At 39.3% G+C, this 9,706-nt stretch overlaps 1 pseudogene; it reads left to right on the forward strand.

The window, feature by feature from the left end:
- The first annotated feature begins 4,741 nt into the window (after positions 1 to 4,741).
- On the forward strand, positions 4,742 to 6,054 carry LOC103076523 (DDB1- and CUL4-associated factor 8 pseudogene; annotated as a pseudogene).
- Positions 6,055 to 9,706: the final 3,652 nt, after the last annotated feature.

Genomic DNA, 9,706 nt, shown 5'->3' on the forward strand with positions numbered 1-9,706 from the left:
TTGACCAATCTTCAAGTGTAAAATACAGTATTGTTAACTATGGGTCCAATGTTGTAAATAGATCTCTGGAACTCCCCATATGGACTTGAGGTTTGGTCTTTCCACCTCTGAATAAAAGACTGTTGGAATTCTGATAGGAATTGCATTGAACCTGTAGATCATTTTGGGTAGTATGGACATTTTAACAATATTAAGTCTTCTAATACATGAACACGGGATGTCTTTCCATTTATCTGTGTCTTCTTTAAATTCTTTCATTAATGTTCTATGGCTTTCATTATACCTCCTTGGTTAAGTTTATTCTTGAGTATTTTATTGTTTTGATACTATTGTAAATGGGATTGTTTCCTTAATTTCCGTTTTGAATATTTCATTGTTATTTACCCTGATACCAAATCCAGACAAAGACACAATGAGAAAAGAATACTGTAAGCCAATATTCCTGATGAACACAGATGCAAAAATCCTCAACAAAAAGCTAGCAAACCAAATTCAACGGCACATTAAAAGGACCATACACCATGAACATCTGGGATTTATCTCTGGGATGTAAGGATGATTCAACATAAGCAAATCAATCAATGTCATAAACCATATTAACACAATGAAGGATAAAAATCACATGATCACAATAGATGCAAAAAAACTTTTGACAAAATTCAATACCATTTCATGATAAAAACTCTTAACAAACTAGTTATAGAAGGAATTTGTCTCAACATAATAAAGGTAATATATATGAAAATTCCACAGCTAACATCACACTCAACAGTGAAAAACTGAAAGCTTTTTCTCTAAGATCAGGAAAAAGGCAAGGATGCCCACTCTTGACACTTCTATTCAACATAGTACTGGAACTCCTAGACAGGGAAATTAGGCAATAATAAATGAATAAAAGGCATCCAAATTGGAAAGGAAGAAGTAAAATTATCTGCTTGCAGATGACATGATCTTATACAGTATATGAAAACTTCTAAAGACTACACACACACACACACACACACACACACACACACACACACACACACACACACACTGTTAGAACTAATAAATTCAGTAAAATTACAGGATATAAAATCTTACCTTCTTCACATGACTCAGTGGGAAGTACCATCAGGAGAGCAGAGGGAGAAAAATTAATCTGGGGGATACGTTTCCCTGGCTCGTGACCTGCAGGTGCTCTGAAGGATGGCTAATGATAGCTCCTGTCAAGTCAGACTCCCCACACTGCCCTTTCTGTCTCAGGTTTTTTGATAACTGCTCTCTCTCCTCCACACCTTTAGGCCTAAGGGTATAATATCTTCCTGTTCGTAACATCCTTGACATCCTGATTGTTCCCTTGTGATCTCCCTACAGCCTTCTCTCACCTTTGCAAAAAAACCCACCTATTGAACTGCTTAAAATTGCCCAAGTGACATGTGCTTCTTGCTAGTAGCCTGACTAATCCACTTCACACTCACATTCAACTCATTAGTAAATGTCGTAATTTCTACTTTCAAAATGTATTCCAAACCTAACCAGTTTTCACGACATGAACTATCCTCATCCTAGGTTAAGCCACCTTAATTTCTCACATGGATTAGATCAATATTTTAGTACTTGTGCTCTCTCTTGCTACCCCATTCTATTCTCCACATAGCAGCCAGTATCATCTTTTTAAAAAGCAAGTCAGATAATGCAATTGCCATGTTCACAAGCTTCTAAAGGCTTTCCAGTACACATAGAATGAAATAAAAATAAAAATTATTTATTATGGATAACAAGGCTCTGTTTAATTGGCCTTTGTTTCTTTCAATCCCATTGCCTGACACTCCCTAGTGCTTACTTGCATTGTTTCAGACATAGTGGCCTCCCTGAAGTTCCATGAACACTCATATTGTCCTACAATTTTAGAGCATTTGCACTCAATGTCACTGTATAAGGAATGTTCTTATCCTAGGTATTTGCATGCTGCATTACTCTTTTCATTCAGCCCTCTACTTAAATGTCACCCCATAAAGGAGACCTTTCCTGAATGCACTATCTAAAATAACAACCTCCAGTCTATACCTACTTACACACCTTTATTTCTCTCCACACCTTTATTTCCCTTTATACATTTCACCACTGCCTCATATGCTCTATCTCTATATTGACTTGTCTATTGTCTCTTTTTTCCACTGTATTATAAACTCCATGAGTGAAGGGATTAACACTTTTATTCACCACTGCATTGTCAGCACCTAGAACAGTACACGGTGCATAGAAGTGCTAAATAAATTTGTGGTGAATAAATGAATGAATGGGAATGGAAATATACCAAATGGATTAATTTAATTCAAAGTATACGTAAATGAAAATTAAATGAAAAGCTAATTCATAGCCAAAGTTTGCTTAACGAGCATGTAGAAAAAAGTCAAACTAATACAATAGCATCAGATTGAAATAACCTGAATGAACCTCTAACAATGGAACTGTTCCTTGCAATGAGACATTTCCAAAGCCAATTAATAAGGCTTCTTCTCCTGGACAATGCCAGGATGGGCATACTAGGGTTTGATACTCTGGTTTTCCTGTTTTTGAACTCCATGGCCGAGCAAGACCTTTGTGAATGAACATTATCTCTTTAAAAAAAACTACTATGCAATATATATAATACATAGAAAAGGATACAAAAATGTGTAAGCCAGGCAATAAATAATTAAAAGAATAACAACATACCTATATCCACAGTAAGCTATAAATATTACCAAGAATTATTGGAGCTTCCTCTCTACCAGATCTTAACTTCCTTCTTTCCTCCATAAGTAATCATTATCCTGAACTATGAGTCAATTGTTTTATTGCCTTTTAAAATAGTCTTATTACATATGAAAATTATAAAGATAGGTATGAAAATGAAATTATTAACCATTGTTCTGTCACTTGTGTTTTGACTCATCATCGTGTTTTTAAGATCCATCCATGTTGATGTGTTTAGTTTAAATTCATTAGTCCTCACTTTTTTAACATTATTCCATTATAGAAATGTATATGCTAGTCTACTTATCCATGCTACTCTTTTTTTTTTTTTTTTTCACAATGTATTTATTTATTTATTTATGGCTGTGTTGGGTCTTCATTTCTGTGCATGGGCTTTCTCTAGTTGTGGCAAGTGGGGGTCACTCTTCATCGCGGTGCGCAGGCCTCTCACTATCGCGGCCTCTGTTGTTGCGGAGCACAGGCTCCAGACGCGCAGGCTCAGTAATTGTGGCTCACAGGCCCAGTTGCTCCATGGCATGTGGGATTTTCCCAGACCAGGGCTCGAACCTGTGTCGTCTGCATTGGCAGGCAGATTCTCAACCACTGCGCCACCAGGGAAGCCCACCATGCTACTCTTGATGGTCTCTCAGGTGGTTTTCAGGTTGCTGTGCTACTCTTTACAAATTGCTATGAATATTCTTTTATGTGTCTTACCATTACTATTAGCCTTGGAACCATTCTCTCTCTTTAGAAGACTTTATGCTTCTATGTTTAATCGATTTTACATTGATCTTGCAATTGCTCTGAGGGAAATCTTGTTTTCCTCATTCCGGCATTTTTAGTCAGCAGTTTACTGTAGCCCTTCAAACATTTACTGACATCATCTTAGATAATTCATTTGGAGAAGCTCTGAAGTTAATACAGCAATGCCAATTAACTGCCTCTAAAAGAGCTGCCTTTTTTTCCCTAAAAGCCACCAAAAAGCCTCTGACATATTTTGGGAGATATTTAAAATATTTTGATAGTTCTATAACATCACAGATTTTTTTTCATAAAATTGTCTTGGTGTTCCTTAAGTGTCTTAAATTGAATTAACTCCAAATAAATATATAGAATCTCTGCTGGAAAGAGAAAAAAGGCTGTGCTTCTATCTCAAATTGGTGAAGTAGTTACTCATTTCAATGTCTACTTTAAATTGACCAGTTGATTTCGGCTTTGATTACATTGAAGGAATAAATTACTCTTCTCACTAAGAAAGTCTGCCAGATATAACAAATAAAAATACACGACACAGTTAAACTTGCATTTCAGATAAATAATGAATTTCTTTAGTAGAAGTATGTCTAATTCAATATTTGGGATCTACTCATACTAAAAAAAGTATTCATTTTTTAATCTAAAATGTAATGAACTAGTCATCGTGTATTTTATGTCAACCCTATGCCATTTCTACCAATTAGAGCTCTCAAGGTTTCCCTCAAGCTGCTTGATTTGCTGAAGATATTTCTTGTATGTCAGGAACTCACTAGCTTGGGGACCTTAGCAATCTTTCATTGCTTTTGCCTATTTCTTCATTTCATACTGTACGTTATGTTCAAACAAAGCACTGAGAGTCTTACGGTAACTGTTTTGCCTAAGGAAGATCACTTTTGCTGTGAATCACTTTGGAATGTCTTCCAAAGCACAGTATGTTTCAGTCTTCAATAGAACGGTATGCACAGCAGCAGACAATGGCAAATGGTTTGGGGTCGAACTCTCCAGGTTCTGGAAAACTCTAAGCAGTCTCAAAATACCACGAGACTCGAGATGGGACAAAGTCTTTTCAACCTCACCAGCTCCCATACTTGAAACTGCCTCAACCAGAAATTGCCCCTCACCTTTGGCCTCCTTGGTTGGCATCTTGGCGCTAAGCCTACCTTTTTCGCTGCCGGCCTGTCTCACCCAGGGCGGGCCTACTCCCTTCATCAGGCTTCTATGACTTTTACTCACTCCAGACCGACTAGAGCACGCATCATTAAAGATGTCTGACAACGTGAGCAGCACAGATGGCCTACCACACTTAGAGAACAGAAGCCTGTCCCATCGCTCTGAGGAGCGTTCTGGAGCGGAGGCAGGGAGGGAGGCCTGCTCAGACGCTGAAATGAGCTTGACCAGAAATGGTGATGATACTGGCGATGGGGGTACTCCCAGCCATGCCAGTTAAGAAAGTCAAAGCACAGCCATGGAAAGTTCAAGAGAAGACATCGACTTCGAAAGCATAAAAGACGCCGAACATTTCTTAACCAGTGATAGAAACCAGTCCCATTACTGCGTAGAAGAAGAGCTAGGAGAGGAAGAAGAGGAGGAAATATCGGCAGAAGAAGAGCAGTCTCAGGTACAGTGCGATGAGACTAACCCTGATCAGTATTTATCAGCCAAGGATCGGGCCCTGGAGGATTGAGTGTCTTCAGAGACATCTGTCCTCCCCCACCCTCGCTGGCAAATCCTTAATGCTCTTCGAAAATGGCAGCTGGGTTCAAGTGCCCGATTTATATATCAGGCCTGTGGGGCAAGAGTCTTTGTGCAGCGTTTCCACTTGCAGTATGAGCTTGAAGGCCATAATGGTTGTGTCAATACTGTGCACTTTAACCACCATGGCACCTGGCTGGCCACTAGCAGTGATGACCTTAGAGTGGTATTGTGGGACTGGGTGCGTCAGCAGCCAGTACTGGACTTTGAGAGTGGCCACAGAAATAATGTTTTTCAGACCAAGTTCCTTCCCAACTGGTGATTCCACCCTGGCCATGTGTGCCTGTCATGAGCAGATACGCATAGCAGAGCTATCTGCTACATGACACTGCAAGAATACTAAGCATGTGGCCCAGCACAGGGGAGACTCCCACAAGTTGACTCTGGAGTACGACTCCTCTTTTAAGTTCCTAACTTCAGGTGAAGTTGTCTTCGCCACTGACCTCAGACAAGGCCTGCCAGCTTCAAAAGTGGTGGTAACAAAAGAGAAGGAGAAGAAAATGGGGCTGTATACAATCTGTGAATCCTGCCAATACTTACCAGTTTGCAGTGGGTGGACAAGATCAGTTTGTAAGAATTTACGACCAGAGGAAAATTGAGAATGACAATAATGGAGTACTCAAGAAATTCTGTCCTCATCACCTGGTCAACTGTGATTCTAAAGCAAACATCACCTGCTTTGTGTACACTCACGATGGCACAGAGCTCCTGGCCAGTTACAATGATGAAGATATTTACCTCTTCAACTCCTCTCACTGTGATGGAGCCCAGTATGTTAAAAGATACAAGATACCTTTGATAGCATTGGAAGAAATATCCCATTAGACATCCACGCACTGCTTAAAACTTTCTTCGACTGTTTATAAAAGGTTAAGTTGCTATTAAAAATGTCTTGTTTTAAGCCTTATTTAATGTAAGTTTTGGGCACTGGATGTCCAATTACTGTTCAACAGTAATATAATTTTGGTTTTACACCTGCTATTTGTGTAAGTGAATGCAGAGGCTTGCCTTTCCTCCAACACCCCTGTGAAGTATAACACACCCTTCTTTGCAGATAATTGCTGGGAAAGAAGCATGTAATAAAACATTCTATGGCCTGACCAAGGCTTTTCTTCGATAATACTCCTTAAAATGGATATTATTGCTGGCCCCCTGAAAGCAGGTTGAGAAATTTACATAATGAGATTAGATTTGGGAATGGAATATAACTTGACCCAAGTTCCTACTGAGATTCAAAGTTAGGGACAACTGCCTGGGGATCTGGGGGCCTGTGGCCACCCCTACCAAGGTCTGCTGTCAGGAAAAGACCTTAAAAGTCCCAAAAGAACCCAGTGACTTTGAACCAAGCACTGTGGTTTGAAACAAGACATAAAGAGAATAGAGTTATGAACTAGAATCCCAAGTTTGGGGCAACCCTACCCAGTTGGGTGGGATGTATACTAGCAATAACATCAACAAAACATTGAAAAAAACACTTGGAATTTCTGGTGACACTGAATGGCAGTGAGAACAATGGCAAGAGCAGATTAATTATCCAGTTCTTTTTTCACCTACAGTTTGGCAGCAGGTTTACCTCTGTGGGGATTTTGTACTGTGAACTAAAACTTTCTTCAGATTCCCCTGCATGGTTCTGAGATTGCTTGTGCTATAAGAGGCATTTGGAGAGAGATTTGGAAGCCAAAGGTAAAATAGTAGCCTTATTTGTTTTGTGCTCAGAAAGTAGGGTCACGGGCACATTATTACTGATCTGGCTTACCTTAGTGTGAGGCAGCAGCCAGGTCCACAGCTGTACCAGCAACCCCTCATATCTTCCTTCAGCTTTACCAGCTCCATAAAAAAGAGTGCCCACTTCTCCTGCAGGGCACTCATGTCATCAAAGTTGGAGGTTTGGGGCAGTGAAAGATCAACACAACTTCCAGTCTGTCCTTGTGGGTTCCAAGCTATTCCTCATGGCTTCCAGTCTATCCTCGCTTTACCCACTTCACATCCATCTCTCCTTCCTGAATGCCATGCTGAATTCGGGCTCCAGCGCCTAAAGCAAAGACAGAAAAAAAGAAGCCTTATGAAGACTGCTTAACCAGCTCCCACAATTACATACTATTAGGTCCCTATTATAAGTCACCTGTTATATGCATATCACCCCCAGTGTTTCTGTTTGAACCCTGACTGATGAAACCACCCCCAACTACTTTGAACCATGTTAAGTCCCCAGACTACTTGGATAATTTGCCATTTGGAGGAGTAAAAGTCCTCTAAAGAGAAAGGTTGGACTTGATTAAGATAGACAGATAGGGCTTCCCTGGTGGCGCAGTGGTTGAGAGTCCGCCTGCCGGTGCAGGGGACATGGGTTCGTGCCCCGGTCCGGGAAGATCCCACATGCCGCGGAGCGGCTGGGCCCGTGAGCCATGGCCACTGAGCCTGTGCGTCCGGAGCCTGTGCTCCCCAACGGGAGAGGCCACAACAGTAAGAGGCCCGCGTACCGCAAAAAAAAGATAGACAGATGGATATAGATAGATAGATAGGGAGTCAAATAATTAATTTGAAAAATAAAGTTATGATTATAGGTGGAAATCCTGCTGGTAGTGTAGGTCGCAGAAAATGGAAGTAATTGTTACAATTTTAATTTATGCAAATATTGCTCCTATTAGCTTACAGAAGAGAGCAATACAATATTGCTTCAGCCTTCCATGAGATGGCGGGCAAAGCTAACAATTCTATCAAATAAGCAGGCGAAACTGCACCTTTAAATTTAATTTTTCAACATCAATTATTTTCATTCCAATATGGAATTTCTACAGGACAGTTCTGTGTAGGCCCTCGTAGCCTTTATGCAATATTATAATTGTCTCCTAATTATGCACAGAATTTAACTGCATTAAATTGTGACAGATGCCAAACTATACTTTTAAAAAGACATCTTCTGGCAGCCATTCCTTAAAAGGACAGGTGTGGAAAAGAACAGAGATGGAAAAATATATATAATGGAACTAATTGTTAAATGGCAGGCCAAAAAAATTTTGGTGAGTTCTGTTAGTCCAAAAGCAACCTTCAGCAGTGCTCATTCTACCATGTTGTGAGCCAAAAGAATAATCAATAAATTTACAATAGACTGGATCTTAGCCATCCTGTGATCAACTTCTATAAACTTCACTATCATAATTTACCTCGACTTCAGTCTCTTCAACAATAAAATGAGAGGTTTAGATTTTTAGATTTAGTTAGCAAAGCCTTATGGAGCACTTAATATATATTTCTTTACTGGACAGTGCGAGTTCAGAGATGGATATATGACAGACCAGGTTCACAAGGAGCTTAGTACACTAGTCTCAAGCTGTGTTCTGGGGAGAACTAGGGGTTTTGGATGTTTTCATTTGAAGGGGACTGGGCAGTTTCCTATCCTGCTGCTTTATTCAAAGTATAATGTTAATTTTTCTTTCTTAGCTTCAGCAGCCTCTTTATCTCTAACCCCATTATGTAAGCAACCATCTATGGAAATAAGATACACATAAACACTATCAAGTATACTGAAGCGTAATTTCTCAACTGTTCTACATAAAAACTGTTACGTTTCCTGTCTTCCTGTTAAAAGAAGTTAACTTTCCGAAGTCACTGAGCTAATAAAAAGGTGCAGAGTAGGGGCTCACATAAAATTTACAACTAAATTATTGCAACAAATAGTTGTTTTGGTTCATGGTAATTTGGTTTAGTTGACAAAAGAAATTAAGAACCTACATCTCAAGATTCTTTCATGACATTTAAGAGTCACCTTTCATCTATTAAGGTGGCTATAGTCTCACCTTGGACTTCTGTCAGCTATATGGCAGGTATGTTAGCAACTCAAGCCCCTGAAACTGAATTGTAGGCCTCCGAGGAGAACAAACAAAACAACAACAGCAGTGAACCAAAGAAAAACAAAAAATAAAATACAAAATATTAAAACAGTACATGCTGTGGAATGGACAGTACTTCTACCCTCAGCTACCCATTGATCTGGTTGATATTAGGTGAAAAGGTTGTTGCTTATGAATCTCTGTCTAGAATCAAATTCAAATTACAGCTGAGCCTGAGTAACTGGTTCTTTTGATTACTCTGCTACAAAGCTATAATGACCCAGATATTCTAGGGACTATCTTTCTCAGCTGATAGGTACAATCATCACTGTGAAGGACTGAGATCAATGATACATAACTATTAAAATCTTGGATCATATAGAGTAGTCTCTCTTTTCTACACTGTGTTGCTCTCTAAGTAAGAGACAAAGTTTGGGTCTCAGATGTTATCCTCTGAGATTAGTAAGTGGTAATTGATAGTCACACTCATGAACATTGTTTAAAAGCTTACACTTATGAATTCTTAGTGAGCAAGTGTATCTGAAAAAATTTTTTAATGTTTTTAGAAATATGGAAATAAATTTAACTTAACATCATCAGATAAAACCAAATATTTGGGGGGAAGGTTTTGTTCCATGAGCTATCTC

Source organism: Lipotes vexillifer, unplaced genomic scaffold (assembly GCF_000442215.2).
Source record: "Lipotes vexillifer unplaced genomic scaffold, Lipotes_vexillifer_v1.1 scaffold1194, whole genome shotgun sequence".
Lineage (NCBI taxonomy): Eukaryota > Metazoa > Chordata > Mammalia > Artiodactyla > Lipotidae > Lipotes > Lipotes vexillifer.